This window comes from Stylophora pistillata, chromosome 8 (assembly GCF_964205215.1).
Source record: "Stylophora pistillata chromosome 8, jaStyPist1.2, whole genome shotgun sequence".
NCBI lineage: Eukaryota > Metazoa > Cnidaria > Anthozoa > Scleractinia > Pocilloporidae > Stylophora > Stylophora pistillata.
The window spans coordinates 30037672-30057671 of record NC_142526.1 but is presented as its reverse complement, the minus strand read 5'-3'; the positions used below and the strand labels follow the sequence as shown (position 1 = coordinate 30057671).

Below are 20000 nucleotides of genomic sequence, written 5' to 3'. Positions count from 1 at the left end.
TTCAAAATTCAAACGCGACTTCAAGATTTCGGGCCAGATTGGCGACGCGTCGCAGAAGGATCGTTTGAGTTTTTCCTCGCTAATACATCAAATTGAGAATGGGTTAAAGAACGACTATACAGAGGATGAAATCAAAGAGGCTGTGATAAAAGCGATAAATCCGGCGTTAAGCCTAAGAAGTTATTTGGAGGGTAAGGTAGATTTAACACTGGCCAAATTGAGGAGAATTATGCGTTCTCATTATCAGGAGAGAACAGCAACCGAACTATATCATCAGTTGAGCTCAACTGTCCAACAGCCAAAGGAAAAACCTCAAGAATTCTTGATCCGCCTTCTCGATTTGAAACAGAAGATCTTGTTTGCATCTCAAGAAACTGACTCGGACCTGAAATATGATCCTACCTTAGTACATGGCATGTTTGTCCATAGTTTTTCCCTTGGCCTGCAAAATGAGAATATCAAGATCGAAATGAAGCCCTACTTGGAAAAGAAATTTATAAGCGATGAAGAACTATTCGAGAAATTAAATGTGTGTTTCAGTGACGAACTGGAGCGATCACAGAAATTCGGTTCACAGCTAACCCCCAAGGTAAATACTGTTCAAAAGGGAGGGGACAAGCAGGAGACAAAGAATAATGGGGTGGAGGAAGGTCTCATGAAAGAACTAAGGGAGCTCAAGGCAGAGGTGGCCGCAGTCAAAGAGAGAGTTCGGGCCCCACTCCGGGTTCAAACCCCCCTCACACAACAGCCTATGAGACAACCCCCACTGTGTAGGACCTGCCAACAAAGTGGGAATGGATGGCCGTGCAACCATTGCTTCAGGTGTGGGGCGAGTGGCCATTATGTACGCGAGTGTAATGCCCAATTCAGCCGACGCTCTCCAGCAGAATTCCAGGGAAACGGCCAGAGGTCACGTCCATGGGACAGGGTGTGACCAGGCAAGAAAACCAGTCCCGTTACGTGCAGTGTGGAAAACAAAGCACAGACCATGTACCACTTAACCGCGGCGGAGCCTGTAAGACCAATAGATATTATTCAAAAGAATGTCAAGTAAAATACAGAGCTGTGCATAAACCAGTTTGCATGGCTATACAGGAACTTGAGAAACAGAAAGCAGCCGGAGATGATGGCCATGATTTGAACACGACGTTTCCCTGCCACCTGACGCCAAGGCAGCAGCTCGGACTGACAAAAATCGTGGGACGGAGGTGCGTGGTAAAATGCCTAATGCAGGGAAAGGAAGTGGAGGCATTATGGGATACAGGTTCCCAGGTTTGTGTTGTGTCAAGGAAGTGGCAACAAACTCACTTACCGCTGGAGGTGTTAAGAAATGTTGAAGAGTTGTTGGGAGCAGGAGAAGAGCTGAATTTGGAAGCGATGAATGGGACAAACATTCCATTTGACGGTTGGATTGAGATCGGGTTTAAGTTGGCTGGGGACGATACAACTGCTCATGAGCTGACAGTTCCAGTACTGGTGGGACAAAAGGAACAAGAGTACCCAATCATTGGCTTCAATGTTATAGAAGAAATCCTCGCTCAATATGGTGGAAACCACCAAGCGGCAAGTAACATCATTCAGCAGTCATTCCCTTCAATTCATCATACTCGCATAGGTACCCTGATCAATCTGATCCAGTCAAGAACACAGGATACCGGTACTGCAGCTGTTAAAGTCGGAAAGAGAGATGTTATGCTGCCAAAAGGAGAGGCAACGACAGTTAAGTGTCAAACTCACCTCGGACCAGTTCCAGAGGGGATGCCAGTAATATTTGAGCCCAAGGAAGACAGCGAGCTCCCAGACGGACTGGAATTGGGCGAGGAACTTACTAAAATAACCCCGGGAACCTCTAGTCACGTGGCCGTCGTGGTCCAAAACAATACAGACAGAAACATCTTGTTAAAGCGCAGAACAGAATTGGGCCGGATACACCTGGTAAAGTCAGTTCTACCAATTCCAAACACTCCCGACTCGTACTCTCGAGGAGACGAGGATTCTTACCCTGAAGCTACCTCGCATCCTGGTCAGGAACAAGATGGATGGGAGCCACCAGTCGACTTGAGTCAGCTAGAAGACAATGAACAATTGATCGTCCACGAAATGCTACGGCAAGAAGCTGGAGCCTTTGCAAGAAACGACCATGATGTTGGCTGCGTGGAGAACTTGGTGCTGGATATCCAGTTAAAGGACAATGAGCCAGTACAGAAGAACTATATCTCCATCCCCAAGCCACTCTATGGGGAAGTGAAAGAGTACTTAGAAGACTTGATTAATCGAAATTGGATCTGCAAGTCCCGTTCGGCTTACTCCTCACCCATGGTCTGTGTTCGCAAAAAGGATGGAAGTCTGCGACTTTGTATTGATTATCGGGAATTGAACAAGAAAACATATCCAGAACGACAGCCGATTCCCCGTATACAGGATATCTTAAATGGCCTAGGCGGCAACAGATGGTTTACAGTTCTGGACCAAGGGAAGGCCTACCACCAAGGCTTTATGACAGAAGAAAGCCGCCCCCTGACTGCATTCGTGACCCCCTGGGGATTGTATCAATGGAATAGAATACCGTTCGGGCTAATGAATGCACCGGCGGCATTCCAAAGGTGCATGAATGAATGTCTAGATGGCTTACGTGACAACATCTGTATCCCCTACCTGGATGATGTCTTGGTGTATAGTACGACCTTTGAGCAACACGTTCAGGATGTCCAACAAGTCCTGCGTCGACTGCAGGAACATGGGATAAAGTTAAAGCCATCAAAGTGCAAGCTCTTCCAACGACAAGTTAGATATTTGGGGCGGGTTGTTTCTGGCGATGGCTACTCTCTAGACTCAGAGGACACGGCCGCCGTACACAACTTGGCGAAACAAAAACCAGCAACAGTGGGTGATGTGCGTAAACTGCTGGGGTTCCTGAGTTACTACAGGCAATACATCCAGGATTTCTCACGCATAGCTAAGCCCCTGTACGATCTAATGGCTGGCCCTGATCTATTGGCTAATAATCATAAGGTAACATGGACAGAGGAACATCAGAAGCGGCTTGACATGCTGGTCGACCGACTAACTTCTCCTCCAGTGATGGCATTTCCCGACTTTACGAAGCCATTTGTACTTCACACAGACGCCTCACAAGAGGGACTTGAAGCTGTATTGTATCAAGAACAGGACGGGGAGCTCAGAGTTCTAGGTTATGCCTCTAGGACACTAACTCCAGCAGAGAAAAATTACCACATGCACGCGGGAAAACTGGAGTTCCTTGCCCTCAAATGGGCAGTAACTGAGAAGTTCCGTGATTACTTGTACTACTCCACCTTCTTCACTGTTTACACCGACAACAATCCACTAACTTACATTCTGTCGTCAGCTAAGTTGTCTGCAGTAGGGCACCGGTGGGTGGCAGAACTGGCAGATTTTAATTTTAACATCAAGTATCGGCCTGGCAAATCTAACATTGATGCGGATGTACTATCCCGCCTACCGCTAGATTTCAGTGCATACATGGAAACCTGTATTGCAGAAATGGAAAAGGACGCAATTTGTGCAACAAGTCAAGCAGTGATACATCAGGAAACAGACGCCACACCCTGGGTGGCAGCAGTTTCAGCAAGAGTTGGCATTGCTCACGCAGAACCGGGCGTCACAGATTTGGTTTTTCGCCAACTTACTTTAGAAGAAATATTAAGGGCTCAACGGGAAGACCCCGACATCTCACGAATCCTGGCCTACAAGAAACGGGGATATCCCCCACCAGGAGGAGAGCGGAAAAATGAGACTCGTACAACATCTTGCTACTTGAGAGCATGGAATAAACTCCATATATCAGCGGACGGGATTCTGTGGCGCCAAACTAAGAGTCGATTGCAGCTAGTATTACCCACAAAGTTTAAACAGTTGGTTTACCAAGAGCTTCACATTGAAATGGGTCATCTGGGTGCAGATCGAGTGGTGGACTTAGCGAGATCTAGGTTCTATTGGCCTTACATGCAAGAGGAAATCGAGTATTTCATCGCCAACAAGTGTCACTGCATCCAGCAAAAGAAGCCCCAAACCTCCCCTAGAGCACCAATGGAGAGCATTACGACAACTGCCCCTTTTGAGATGGTGTCTATAGACTTTCTTCATTTGGAGAAAAGCCAACGGGGATTTGAATACATTTTGCTGATAGTAGATCACTTCACAAGGTTTGCACAGGCCTACCCAACCCGAAACAAGACAGCACGAACGGTGGCTGAAAAGATTTACAATGACTTTGTACCACGATTCGGATTCCCAGCCCGTATACACAGTGATCAAGGAGGAGAATTTGAGAACAATCTCTTCCATCAACTACATAAGTTGTCTGGCGTTTCCAAGTCTCGCACCAGCCCCTACCACCCTCAAGGGAATGGGCAAGTGGAGAGGATGAACCGCACGCTATTGTCTATGCTGCGAACACTCCCAGATTTGAAGAAACGAAAGTGGGATGAATCACTCAACAAGATGATCCACGCGTACAATTGCACGAAGCATGAGGCGACAGGATACGCTCCGTATTACTTGTTGTTTGGAAGAACACCCCGCCTGCCCATCGACCTGATTTTCAATTTGAATCAAGAGAGTGCAGAGGGAGATTATAACACTTACGTCCAAAACTGGCAGCATGATATGAAGGAGGCATACCGGATAGCTCAACAGAATGCAAAGAAGACTGCCGAGCGCGGCAAGCAATATTACAACAAGAGAGTCTCAGGTGGCGTTCTTCAGCCAGGCGATCGGGTGCTAGTTAGAAATTTAACAGAGCGCGGTGGCCCCGGAAAATTACGATCCCATTGGGAGTGCGCTATCCACGTTGTGGTTAAACGAATGGGGGCTCAAAGCCCAGTCTACAAAGTGAAGCCCGAGAGTGGAGGTGGCCGCGCAAGAGTACTTCACCGCAATTTACTACTGCCTTGTGACGCTTTGGAAGCAGATGCCCCAAATCTGGGATTTGGTACACGACCCCCAAAATCAGCAGTAGAGAAACGACTTTTGTCTGTTTCGGGAAATGACCTACAGAATTCGGGGAAAGATGATGATGATTTCGGTAGTGTGGACCTTGTAGAGGAAATACCTACTGAAGTAAGAACTTCAAACTCAGTGTCTCCAGGACGCGATTTGCCTTCAGAGTCAATTGAGGATTCTGCGACTACTGAGGGCACCAATGGGCCATCCAGCGAAATACAACTTGCAAATGAAGGAAGTGCTGACAATGACGGATCAGAGGGAGAGGATATTGCTGAGCAGGACATGTGGACTCGGCCGCAGCGCCAAAGGAGACCGCCGCAGATCTTAACTTACAACTCCCTGGGAAATCCACAGTACCAGTCGGCTGAGCCAGGATTCAGCAGTTCACGCGTTAACGCCATTCAAGCTCCAGCTATCACAGCTATTCCTCCGGGAACACCCCTGTATTTCTGGGTGTGGCCATGCTGTTTCCAACCTGTCTACTACTCGAGGGCTTGAGAGGAGCCTCTTATAAGACTCAAACATTAAAAAAAAAAAAAAAAACAAAAAAAAAAAAAAAACAAAAAAAAAAAAAAAAAAGAAAATCAAAAGCACGCAAGGTGCTGAAGGAGACAATGTCAAACAACAGTTACAGTAGCTGCAGAGAACCCTGATAAATAGTTTTGTAATATTTAGAAGAACACTTTCATTTTCGGCGGGGGAGTGTGTAGAGTGCGTGACATGTTTTGTCGAGTTCATGAACCCAAAAGGGTGTCGGGAAAAACAGAGAAAACGCATGTGCTCGAAGTTTTGGAAATAAATATAACCTTGTGTTTCATTAATCTGGTTGATTTGAGTGTGTAACACATATAATTATATTTATAAATATATTTTTTTCTCTTATAAATTGTAGTCTTTGTCCGTTATTTACTAGATGGGTTCAAAATGGCGGGACCCCCAAAGATAGTCTACTGGCGGTCTGATATCACTATCAACAGTAAATGGTATGTGCGAGCCACGCTAATTATCCGACTTCGTTTAAACTCCTCTGGCTTCGGTGAACTTCATTGACATTCCTTTTTCTGGCGCTAAGTATGGGTCTCTTCACTGTCATACTGCAATGTAAATCCATTGTGAGTTTGCAAACAAGTTCTATTAGCTTGATCCTACCGGACAGGAGTTAAATTAGGTTGCTGAAGTTTCTATAATCGTTGGATTGTCAATCAGCTTGGTGGCCAGCAGTGCGGTGATATTACAAGTCAGGTTTTACCAGTCACGTTGCGCTTTTGGCGTAAGCTCCGTACAATTTAGAAAGGGACCTGCTAGCAATCTAGAGTTAACTGAATCCAAGTAAATCGAAGTCAAACGAGTTTCTTGAGATTTCTTTGAATTCTTTGCCATTTCAAGGAAATATAGGCTGTTAAGGAGCAGCTACTTTTGAATCACAGTTTAATCAATTGAGTTTTAGCAGCCTTGTATATAGGGTTCTAGATTTGCCATTCACCTTTCTCTTTTCTGTATAGTTTTAGATATGCTTTTACTTATCAGATTATTAGACTTTGAATCTGTTCAGATTTGACTCCGTTATTTATAGTTTTCCAGACGCTTTGACAAAAAAAAAAAAAGGAGTAGATGTGAGCCGAAAGTGAGTTATTTTGGATCGTTTTTTACGCTGATAATATTTTGTATTGTAGAGGATTTTATGGAAATTATTGCTAAATAAAATTGTTTTTATTGTTTAATCAATTAAACCACACCAGAATCAATAAAAAATTTTCAAACTGGGATTATGTTGCCCCTCTATCTTGATTTTTTTACCAGTCCGTTAAACCATTGAAAAATGAAGATGTAAAGTTCTATGCGTGTTCAATTTAAACCTCGGGCATTTCCACCTGCGAGGTACAATCCGTTCGATTCTTACTTACATAACAACGTTCCTCTTTATTCTCTAAACAAAAACAAGTTGCATCAAAGCTCATTTTAAGCGTTTGGTAACTTCTTTATTATTTACACTTTCGGTCTTGATACAAATATTAGCAGTAAAAATGCCAAATGACGTTTCGACTGCTCCATGGATCGTCATTTCCAAATGCAAAATACATTAACTGGGGGTCAAACCTGACTATCTCGGCCAAGGTACTGAGTACGTACCTTTTCGTAGCTGAAAAGCTTTTAAAGAACAGCTGCCAAAGAAAAAACAGGAACAAAAAAATGGAGAGAGAGCTCGAGACATGACATGTAAACAAATCGTTTCCCCCCGCTCAACTAATTTGTTCTTTTTGTAAAAAACAAAAAATATATATATATATATATATAACAAGTTAAAAGGCCTCGAGCCAACAGTGACGCCGCGCCAGAAGGATCCAAAAGGATTCACAGTCCAAACCTCGATAAATAGTAGGAAAATATTGTAGTACACGAGGACGGACAACTTCGAGCTAAGAAAGAGATATACTCAAATAAAAAGTCTAAGAAAGTTTAATAAAATACGTTTCGGTCCGAGACCTTCATCAGTTGTAATACAATGACTTACAAATTCCTTAAATAGATTTATATAGGGCGTGATGACACATATAAACAAACACAGTAATTACTTACAATGTATATATGAAGTTCATATATTTTAAACTGCGGTTGTAGATACGTATGATGCACGATCCTCGCAGTAGAGAGCGCTATTTATGCAATAGCGAAAATCAGACCTGAAAAAAATCAGGCCTGTACGGGATTCGAACCACTGACCTCTGCGATACTAGTGCAGCGCTCTACCAATTGAGCTAACAAACCAACTGGGAACAGGCCGTTAAGTTGATTTGTAATATACCCGTGATGATAAATCAGATACAATGTATATATGAAGTTCATATATTTTGAACTGCGGTTGTAGAAACGCATGATGCACGATCCTCGCAGTAGAGAGCGCTATTTATGCAATAGCGAAAATCAGACCTGAAAAAAATCAGGCCTGTACGGGATTCGAACCACTGACCTCTGCGATACTAGTGCAGCGCTCTACCAATTGAACTTCATATATACATTGTATCTGATTTATCATCAGCTATATTACGAATCAACTTAACGGCCTGTTCCCAGTTGGCTTGTTAGCTTGTTATGGGTATAATCGTCAGGCAGCTGCCTGACGATTGCTTCGCAAGAGGCATGAAACTCAGAGTTGCAGTAAAAGTTCAAGTAACCTAAATCTTGAGGTATAATTATATATATACATATATATATATATATATGGGGTGACCGTCTCGGTTCTCCCCCATCCTAGCATCAGCACTGCACTGATGAGGCCCAGAAGGCCGAAACAATCATTGTAAGTAATCAACTACCTCTGTAAATAAAACATTGATTTAAAAAAAAAAAAAAAAAAAGTGTAAAGTTGGTCGGCCTTTTGGCTGAATTCAAGCGTAATATCTGTTCTTAGTCCGAAAATCAGACTAGTCCGTTTTTCCGAGTGTTTGAGGCCAATTTCGAGACAGCTTTACGCCAGACGGTTTTCGTGTTTCTTACAGCAAAGAAGGGGTGAGTACGGCGGTTTGTGCGTTCTGTTTTGCGTGGTTTTTCTGGCAAACACATGGCGCTCAGCCGTCCCAGGCCGGTTTTCGCACACAGGCGAACAGTACGATTAATCATCGATGACTCTATGGAACTTGATTCTATCAACATCGCAAAATCCCTGCCTGATTTTGCTAAACGTATTACCGGCATAGTGCCCCAATTCGGAGGAAAATGCTTCGATATAACCTTAGATGAAGCAGAATGTGCGGCAGAACTTGCGAATACTGGCTTCGATTATGGAGATGAGCGAAAGCAACTACGCTTGTTGGGCGCGAAATCGATTCACGTCTCGATTTTCGTCGCAGTGGAATACCCTGACGACGATTTAATTCAACTCCTCAACACCCATGGCACGCTTGCATCGCTGAAATTACGACGACTTCACTACCCTGAAGAAGGATTTACACGCATTGAAAACGGCATACGTGTCGCACAATTCACTAACATCACGAGGGACATTCCAAAACGGTTAGTCATCGGTAGCAAGTGCTATCGTTGCCAGTCCACAGAGCACGTGGTAAAAAATGTACCGTTGCACTTATGTCCTCTTGTTGTAGATATGTCCTCTGACGTAATGTGATACAATGGCCAATCACATCCTGTGATCTCTGGAGCTACACGCGGCTTGGGACTCCGTTGCAGTTATGTCTTCAAGCAAAAGTGCTCATTCAAGGGGGTCGGGATAAGTAGAAAATTTGACACGTATGAGCAACTTCCAACTGATCTCAGGAAAACATGCTGTTCGCAATCTCTCACATTACTTTCCTTGAAGTTCTATCGCTCCTTCGTTAACGCCGTGTGATCGCATCGTTCTTCTAATCTAAACGTCCTAAACGTGGAAGAGCAACTTGCTACGTAAATAACAAATTGACTTTTGACCAAAGGATGCGCCATTGTTCACACTTTATTTGCAGTCTTGCTTTATTTACAGACGTCATTGTTCGACTTGCGACTTCAATGACCACATTTTACCCATATCACAATTGTTTTATTTTCTTTAATAGTTGAAGATCACATATTATGGTTCGTCGGCATAAAATTATATATTTTTGACGCTTCGCTGATCTGCCGGAGGTGAGATCGACCGAGAGGTCAAAGTTGTGATAATTTGTCTGCGTCACGAAGTCTTCCTTCAATCGCAGAAGTTTGGCCTTCAGTTGTTTATCTCGAATATCGTAGGTTTTTGCTGTATGGCAAAAATCTGAAGTAGTAGATTGTGAAAATTTGAAATAGTAGATTGTGATGTGATTTTATTACGGTTCCGCTGATTTTAGCTGTACTTTCTTTAGTTCTGTCTCTAAATTTCATTACGGTCCGGTTCCGCTGTTTTAAGCTGCTCTTTTTTTAGTACTGTTTCTAAATTATTGTCGGATTTGTTGCACTTTTGGGTGGATTTGTCATAATTTACCCCGTTTACGACAAATTCACATAATGATCCAATCGAAAATCGGGTAAAGATGGCTATGGTAAGTCATTAGGATATATTCCACCTAAAGGACCTTAAGGATAAATTTCACAGAATTTACCCTGTTTTTCTAGAATTCGCTGATCAAATGGAAAAACCAGGTAAAGCGGATGGCATATGGAAACTTAGCGTGTTAGCCACTTGCGGATGAATTCGTAGAATTTATCCCGTTTTTCTAGAATTCATAAAAAAATGGAAAATCGGGTTAAAGATTGGCTATGGCAACTTGTGATCTAATTAATTCGGAGGATGAACGCTTAGACTTCACCCCGTTTTTTGTCAAATTCACTGCCAAAAAAATTGGAAATTTGGGATAAAGATAGCATGTGGGCACTTCGGGTATTATTCACCTGTAACATGAAGGCTCAGAATTTACCCTGTTTTTCTCGAATTCGATCGCCGATCAAATGGAGAATCGGGGTAAAGATGGCATATAGGAACTTAGCGTGTTAGCCACTTGCGGATGAATTCGCAGAATCAATCCCGTTTCTCCTGAATTCATTGAAAAAAGAAATGGAAAATTGGGTTGAAGACTGGATATAGCAACTTGGGATCTATTTCATCAGGGAGGATGGATTCTTAGATTTTACCCCGTTTTCCTAGAATTTGTTGAAAAAAAAATTGAAAATTGAAAGATATCAACAACAACAACAACAACAACATTGACTTTATTTTTTTAAAATTAAAGAAATAAAGGCTTTTGTAGCCCGCAGTTAGCCGTATGGGAACTTCTGGTATTATCCACTTGTGGTATGAATGCTCAGAATTTACCTCGTTTTTCTGAAATTCACTGATCAAATGGAAAGTTGGGGTGACGATGGCATATGGGAACCTAGGGTACTAGCCACTTGTGGGACGAATTCTCAAAATTCATCCCTTTTTTCTAGAATTCATTGAAAGAAAAAATGGAAAATCGGGTTAACGATTGGCTATGGCAACTTGGGATCTATTTAATTCGGAGGATAAACTCTTAGACTTCACTTCGTTCTTTGTCAAATTCACTGAAAAAAAAAACATGGAAACTCGGGGTAAAGATAGCATATGGGAACCTCGGGTATTATTCACTTGTAACATGAAGGCTCAGAATTCACCCCGTTTTTCTCGAATTAGCTGATCAAATGGGAAATCGGGGTAAAGATGGCATATGGGAACTTATGGAAAATCGGGTTAGGGATTGGCTATGGCAACTTGGGATCTATTCATTCGGAGAATGAACTCTTAGATTTTACCCCGTCTTTTGTCAAATTCACTGAAAAAAAAGATGGAAATTCGGGCATATGGGAACCTCGGATAGTATTCACTTGTAACATGAAGGCTCAGAATTTACCCCATTTTTCTCGAATTCGTTGATCAAATGGGAAATCGGGGTAAAGATCATAATATGGGAACTTAACGTATTAGCCACTTACGGATGAATTCGCAGAATTAATCCCGTTTCTCCAAAATTCATTGAAAAAAAATAGAAAATCGGGGTGAAGACAGGATATAGCAACTTGGGATTTATATAATTTCATTTGGAGAATGGATTCTTAGATTTTACCCCATTTTTCTACAATTTGTTGAAAAATGGAAAATTGGGGTAAACATATAATACGGGAACTTTGGGTATTATCCACTTGTAGCATGAATGCTCAGAATTTACCTCGTTTTTCTAAAATTCATTGATCAAATGGAAAATCGGGGTGAAGATGGCATATGGGAACTTAGGGTATGAGCTACTTGTGGGCCGAATTCTCAAAATTCATTCCGTTTTTCTAGAATTATTGAAAAAAAAAAAATAGAAAATCGGGTTAAGGATTGGCTATGGAAACTTGGGATCTATTAATTCGGAGAATGAACTCTTAGATTTTACCCCATTTTTTGTCAAAATCACTGAAAAAAAAAATGGAAATTCGGGCATATGGGAACCTCGGGTATTATTCACTTGTAACATGAAGGCTCAGAATTTACCCCGTTTTTCTCGAATTCGCTGATCAAATGGGAAATCGGGGTAAAGATCATCATATGGGAGCTTAGCGTGTTAGCTACTTGCGGATGAATTCGTAGAATTAATCCCGTTTCTCCAGAATTCATTGAAAAAAAAGAATGGAAAATCGGGTTGAAGCCTGGATAAGCAACTTGGGATCTGATATCATTTGAAGGATGAATTCTTAGACTTTAATCCGTTTTTCTATGATTTGTTGAAAAAAATGGAAAATCAGGGTAAAGATATCATATGGGAACTTCGGGTATTATCCACTTGTAGCATGAATGCTCAGAATTTACCTCGTTTTTCTAAAATTCACTGATTTAATGGAAAATCGGGGTGAAGATGGCATATGAGAACCAAAGGTATTAGCCACTTGTGGGCCGAATTCTCAAAATTCATCCCGTTTTTCTAGAGTGCAATGAAAAAAAAAATGTGGCAAGTCAATGGAATATATTCGACCTGGGGGATGAGTTACTAGAATCTTTCCTGTTTTTCTATGATTCCTTGAAAAAAATTCCAAAATCAGAGCAAGATGGCATAAGGGAACTACGGGTATTATCCGCTTGCAGCATGAATTCTCAGAGTTTACCCCGTTTTTCTAGAATTAATTCATTAAAAAAAGGAAAATCAGAAAAGATTTGACATGACAACGCAGGTTATATTCCACTTGCGGTATTAATTCTAAGAATTTACCCCTGTTCTCTAGAGTTCACTTAAAAAAAAAATTGGAACATCGAAGCAAAGATGGCATTTGGGAACTTCGGGTATTATCCCCTTGTAGCATGAATTGTCAGTGTTTGTCCTGTTTTTCTGGAATTGATCCATTAAAAAAAAAAGGAATTCGAAAATTGGGGTAAAGATTGGATATGGCAACTTAGGATATACTCCGCTTACGGTATAAATTCTCATAACTTACCGTCCCTTTTTTTTCTGGAATTCATTGAAATAAAAATAGGAGACCGGGTTCAAGATTGGATATGGAAACTTAGAATGTATTTTAGCTACTTATGGGGTGAGTTCTGAGAATTAACCCCGTTTTTTCGGAATTTATTAGAAAAAAACGGAAAATCAGGGATGTACCGCGCGTTGGAATATATTCTTTTTATGACATGAATTGTTTTTTTTTTAGAATTCTCTGAAAATAATGAAAAATCGGGTAAAGATTACACATAAAAAGTTGGAATATGTTTCATTTGCAAGATGAATTGTCCGATTTTACCCCATTTTTGGCATATCCCACATGTGGGATTAATTGTCAGATTTTACCTTATTTGTCTCTAATAAACGAAAAAAAAAAATGGAAAATTAGGGTAAAGATTTGATATGGCAACTAAGGTTATATTCCACTTGCGTGATGAATTGTCAGAACTTATCACCGCTTTCTCGGGACTCGTTGAACAAATGGAAAATCGGGGTAATGATTGGACACGGCAAGTCATGATGTTAACCAATCGAATTGTCACGATTCCCGTTTTTCTACAGTTAATTGAACAAATCGGGGTAAAGATTGGATATGGAAAAGTTATGATATTATCCACTTGTAGGATGAATTGTTATAATTAGCCCGGTGTTTCTAGAGTTGATCGAGAAAGTGGAAAATTGGGGTGAAGATTGGATTTGGCATGTTTGGTTATATTCTAATTGCTGGATAAATTGTCAGAATTTATTGCCTTTTTTCGAGAATTTCCACATTCAGTGAAAAATGGAAAAAGGGGTTAATAATGGACATGTCAAGTTTGGATGTATTGCACATGCAGAGTACGAGCTGTGAAATTGTTTTGATTTTCGAATGCACTCAAAACATGGAAATAGGGATAAACAGATATACTGCAGTTGTAAGTTTGATCGCTGGAAGTGCACCCTTAATTCGCGTAAGAAAATTTTGGGTCGGAGGGTAGTTGTCGGAAGGCTTTCCCCGGGTGAAATAAATAATTTTAGCCGGTACTTTGTGGGATCCCCAGCACAAAGCCTTAGGATTATTCGACAAATATCACTTAGTTTGAGGAGATTATTTTGCTGGAAAAGAGAATGTAGCCTTCCCCATAAAATATTTATCAGTATGCAAGTTTTGGTGTTATGTTTCACCACTGTGATGTTCTCATTGTTGAAAAGGGTCTGCATATTATTCACACCCCTGGAATTTAAGTCAATTTTGCGTTAGAAATGTCTTCAGGCAACGAGAAATTTTCCCAGAAGTCGCTGTATACACAGATGCATGTGCATATATTGACGGAAAACTATTGATTTATCTTTGCTTGACAAGCAAAGTGAACGTCTTCGTAGAGGCCCACGGGTACTATTCACCGCCATATAAAACATTGTAACAGAATAATTGAAGGAAGCCCTTGGTGACTTAGGATGAACTACTGTCGTCCCATTCCAACGTGCTGCTTGTTTACTTGTGGAACCGAAGGAGAACTTAACATGACATCAAGAGTCACTTAGTAGGGCTTCACAAAGGAAAAATCTATGTAAGCAAAGGACAAGTTTTAAGTTTCTCTTCCAAATATTTAATGTCTTCCGATGACATTGACGTACTAATATGGCTGTCCTATTATAAACAAGATCATTACGCTCCCTTAAAAATAAAAAAAAAAGAAACAATATAAATTAAATTTATATCCCTGATAGAGTAGTTTTCCAAGAGATTATGATTTCACATATTTGAAAAAAAGAGGAATTACTGTGTGACATAGATATATAGGTTGAAAATTTTAAAAGGGATAACTTAAGTATAGGTATGTGTCGGAAAAATGATCTTCTCCTTTTCTTTGTTTCTCTCTTTTCGTTTGCTCCTCCCTTTTTCTTTGTTCTTCTCTTCCTCTTTCCAGCTGCTCTTCCATAACTATTTCTTGTTCCAGCCAGTCCATGTTAATCACATGCTCTTCAAAACATAAGATATGTATCACTTAGTAATATCAATATACGACATTTTACAAAGCTGTTTAGCCCTGAGCCTCTGTGGTTTAATACTTCCTTCAAAATCCGTAAACATGGCCGTCCAGTGATGGCCTTTGTCAAAAATATCACCACCTATGTTCATACTAGCGATACAATAACGTTCACCCTAGAATGTGCACATGAACCATTAGGGAGAGTACCTCTTTCCGTGCCAATATTCTTTGATATGCCTGACACCTAAGTTGCTGATTATTAATTTTTAAGTAATGTTAGAAGTGAGAAAACAGTAGTTTGATTGCTTCTCAGGGATGAAATGCACCAGTACTTCACTATGCCAGACACCCTCATCTGAAGTTGTGTGTAATTCATAACAGCCTTGTTCACTGGTTTTATTTCATGATAGGCGATAAACCTCAAAGCAACTTCAAGAACTCCCTTAGAACATTCAATTTAAAGGGACGATTTCCTGTTGAGTTGTTAGGTTAGCCAAAATTCTGTTCTATTCTGAAAGTATGAGAAACCCTCTCAGGATGGCAGAGAAGAAATTAGTTTATCTCACCACGTGGTCCTCCATCTTGAGCCATGGTAGCCAACTCAGCAAAAATTGATCAACAATCCTATTTTAAAGAGAACGAGAGAAGATGGGTGGTTACCAGTTTGCTCGGCTCCCAGGTATTCAGAGAAAAACATAAGAGGATATAGAGAGGCTAAAGCCACTGTGTATCAAAGCATTCACTTCAATATATAAAAGTAATGTAAATTTTTCCTTTTTAGGGCAGATTTATATGATACGACTTAATCGCATGCAACAAGCTCAAAGTTACTTCCCACTTTTGCAGGTGTCCTTAGGGAAAAAAATTGTTTGTACGCTACAGTGGTTTAACTAAAATCTTAGCAAACAATATATCAGAAGAAAGCTTCATAAATGTTTACGATAAAAATATGTCTCAAGCAACTTTCTTTTAAGGACGTGTCAAGATCCAATAAGGTGTGAAATGACCGAAGGGTCTTCTATTGAATTTACTGGATATGGGATGCTGCAGCACGTGCTAATTCGCTGCACAGTCTTATTCACACCTATTACACAACACCTGTGCAAAGCATGTCAATTAAAAATAACAAATATGGAGAGTGCAGACTACTTTCAATAATTTATAGTGCAAGCAATTTGTTCCTTACCATCATTATTTTGTGTTTACTTTCCATTTACAGACTCAATTGGCTGTAATAAAAAAAAAATTCAAAAAATTTTACCTTTAGTTACTTCTTAAAGTAAGAAATCACAAGACTAAACAACAAGTGTAGAAACTTAGACACACTTAGGCTAAAACTCTGATTCAAAAATAAAAAACTACCCCCCTGCAAAAAAAAAATTATACCAGTCTTTGATACCATCCTGTTACTCTCCAATTTTTTTCACTTTTCTTTGCTTTTAATTTTGTAAACACATATCATGCTTCTTCTCAATGGCAAGAGCCTGAGTTTCAAAGAAAACCCAAATAACCAGAAAGAATATTGGCAAGAAAGATATCCAAATGAGCAGTGGTATAAAACTAGAGCTTGGAGCAATTAACCGACCTGAATGACTGCTACACCCCATTCTTTTTTCCCAGGTCTATGTAAACTAGATTTTGAGCAAAGAATGCAATACCTTGCCAAACATCTGCTAGGATGACTCTATTAAAAGTGTGCATGATCATCATCTCTTGCTGAGATAGCACTCTTCACTTCAGTGTTTTTATTACTACACATATGGAGGCTTTGGTAAGATTGTGGAAAGGAGAGACAACATTTGAGCAGCTAGGAGGGACCAAAATGACAGTGTGGCAGCCATTTATTCCCACTTGGATGGCAAAATCTGGGGAACCTTCCCCTTGAAATTTAAAAGTTTGGATGTCCAAAAAGGTCCATTTTTGGTTGCTATTTCCCAAGTTGGCTAAAAATTATAGCTACTATGAGGGAGAGTATGTGGAGGCACGGTGGCCTCATGGTTAATGCGCCCGACTCTGGATCGAGTGGTCTGGGTTCGAGCCCCGGCCGGGACATTGTGTTGTGTTCTTAGGCAAGACACTTTACTCTCACAGTGCCTCTCTCCACCCAGGTGTATAAATGGGTACCGGCAATTTAATGCTGGGGGTAACCCTGTAATGGACTAGCATCCCATCCAGGGGGGAGTAGAAATACTCCTAGTCGCTTCATGCTGCAGAAACCAGAGTTAAGCACCGGCCTAATGGGCCACTAGGCTTGTAAACAGACTTTACTTACTTTACCATGAGGGAGAGTATTGACATTGAATTAATGAATAGAGTAGCTTTTACCTATCTGAGTACATAAACATTATACATAGCAATGTTGTCTCTGTCATGTCTGTGTGGCCCTTGATTGATTTTTACCTTTGCCTTGCTCAAAAATGAAATTGTGCTGAGGACAACATTAGATTTTGGGATATGGTGCTGTGATTTCTAACACAGAATCTTTAATGCGATTACTGATAGCGAAGGAGTTAATTACCGTATTTATCCATGTATAAGTTGACCCCCATTTTCAAGGTTGAAAATCAGATTTTTCATTTTTTCTAGTAAAGAAAAATTCAGACCGACAGAAATTTCCCATATGGTTGATCTCTTATTTCTGAGAATATATTGACAACACGGTGAATTAAAAAAAACTGCAGAGCAAAATGTAACCATGTGCTGTGAAGTTTAGTAGCACTTGTTTACATCCTCACGATTCATGATTTAAGCATATACAACCACTTGGATTTACTGGAGAAGTAATTCACCATCTTTCGTAAATCGTTTTGAAAATGAAATCTTCATGCATTTAACCCATTAATGGCCGCAGCTTTTGTGGAAAACTGAGTTTTGAAGCTAGTCAAGCAGATTTTGGGTCACTGCTGTGGTTTTAAAAGCTCAAACTTACCAAAAACACCTTGACAGCTCGTACACTTGACGGCCTTTCGATCCAAATGCAAAATGGTGGCCTGAAAATCTCGGGCACGCGCAGAAAGCAAAATTTCGACTTTTACTTTTCTCTCTTTCTCCTGCCCTTTTTTCCCCCTCACTTGCTGGAAATTTAGTAGGCTTCATTTTGGTGTAGAGATTTTTCAGAAACTACTCATTCTTTTCAAACCACATGCTCAGAAAGGTAGGTGGGTAATGGAACAAGATTTTCAGGTCAAAGTTACATGGTTTTTTGGCTATTTCTCCAATCTCCTGCACTCCGTTGCGCTCATTCTGGTATCGTTTGTAAGATATTTTCAACGTGTTCAAGTACGTGCTCAAATTTGTGCTCCAGGGTTAAAAGTGATGACGTCACAAGACGTAGAAAGGGTGTGGGTCCCCATGGGCGCATACGGGCGCACTGGACGTCAATAGGTTAAATAACCTTTTGAAAGGAGATTTAGTAGACTAAAGGAACACCGAAGAGCTTCGAAGGATTGCTTGATGAAAACACGGCCATCTTGGAAACTACACAATATTTAACATAGATAGTCCACGCACGTAACAAACAAGACCGCACAAGAAATCAGCATTTGCCAGGTCACTAAGTTACTGTAATCATTCGCTGAAAATGAGAATTCAGCACCGAAGCTGTAAGGAAAATTGTCTGCTCTACAGATCAGAAGATACAATAGAAATCAGCCCCACTAGGTTTCTGTTTAAGCCACATAAAATTTATTATTTCAAACTTTTTCATCGATGAAGAACACACTGAAAACTGACAAAACTTGAACACAATTAGAACTGGTTTTGTGAACCTGGTTTTCCTAATGGACTTCAGGCAATTGTTATGCTAATTTCTTGGATTGCTTGGGTCGGGTCTTTATCTATGATTTGTGTAAAAGAAGAGGGTGATTTTTTGGGCTAATTTTTCCGTCATAAAGAGTTGACTTATACACAGATAAATATGGTGATAATTCAACAATAAATGTAGAGCATGGCAATCAATGAAATATCAGTGTCTAATCATGAACTAGCTCTTTGTCAGTGACAAGTTTGCAAAATTAATATTGGAGAAGGGTACATTACTTCATACAACAGTTACTGTGAAACCATCATACTGAAAAATATGGTGACTGCTACACTCAACCAGACCTCTTTGTGCTAGAAAATCCTGGAACCACTCGTAAAAACAAGCAGTAAAGGTCTGAAAAATTTAAACCTTGCATATGTTGTTGTTTTGTGAAATATTGCTTTCTACATGTGCCTAAGCCTAAGAGTAATGGTAAAATGTACAGGTGCCATCTTTGTCTGTCAGTGGATTTTAATCTATTGGGTGAACACCAGAAAAATAATAATATTGATACAATTAAAATGAGGGTTTAGTATAGGTATGCTGTGGTTCAGTTTCATCCTTAGTTTAATTCTTTTACTTTTAATAGAGGCCAAATTGATGGTGACACATCATCTCATCATAACTTACACTCTAGGAGCTACATTTTATCTTTCTTTACACAAAATGCATTTTCATTCATATCATTAACAAAACCAAAGGAAAATTATGCTACACCAAGGACAAAAATTAATCACAACATTTACCTTTTTATAACTAGTGCATAATTTTCCAAGAAAATGTTTACAATGGAGCTTACCACCTCATTGGCACTTTTGTTTACTTTGCTTTGCTGCTGGTTGTCATCCATGCTTGTATGCATTAAATTAAGTAAGGGTGAAAAGATTAGTATTTTCTTTGCAAAGATAGTTGCAGTGAGTGTCTCTCCTAATATATGGATCACCAAAGGCTCACAAAGAAAGCCAACAAGACCAAGTTCTTGCTAACACATGTAGGAGCAATAATTGCTAATAATAGGCAATAGTCTGTACTGAATTAAGTATTCAAATTGTGCATGAATTAGTATTTAATTCATTTCAATATTTGAAACACATAGTTGAAAAAGTATGTAAAGTGTGGTAACATATAACATGCATATTATTATCATATTCCTAATGATTTTGTTCAAAGGGCTTTATTCTAAATAGATCAAAAGAAAGAAAGTGGCATACGTCAGCCACTGATTTCAATGAAAAAGCACATATTATTAAGTGAAGAGTAATTTTGCTGCAAATCTGTCCTCTTCTGGGCGAACAAAGAGAATGATTTAATGCATTGTAACCCAACTGTTTCTTGCTGGAG

The 20000-nt window shown here is 40.1% G+C and overlaps 1 long non-coding RNA gene across 8 annotated transcripts in view; it reads right to left on the bottom strand.

Annotated features, from left to right (window-relative positions):
• Positions 1 to 14450: 14450 nt before the first annotated feature.
• The window catches only part of LOC148725804 (uncharacterized), an 11347-nt gene continuing 5797 nt past the window's right edge, over positions 14451 to 20000 (bottom strand). Inside the window, exons 1-4 of one of the 8 annotated variants that reach the window (XR_015990923.1) lie at positions 19459 to 19516; positions 16044 to 16086; positions 15424 to 15481; positions 14451 to 14847 (exon numbers count right to left, since the gene is read on the bottom strand). This is a non-coding gene — a long non-coding RNA (uncharacterized LOC148725804). Of the gene's footprint in view, positions 14848 to 15423; positions 15487 to 16043; positions 16179 to 19405; positions 19517 to 20000 lie in introns of those variants that run through there. The other 7 variants (XR_015990926.1, XR_015990924.1, XR_015990927.1 and 4 more) reach the window with 7 other exon arrangements.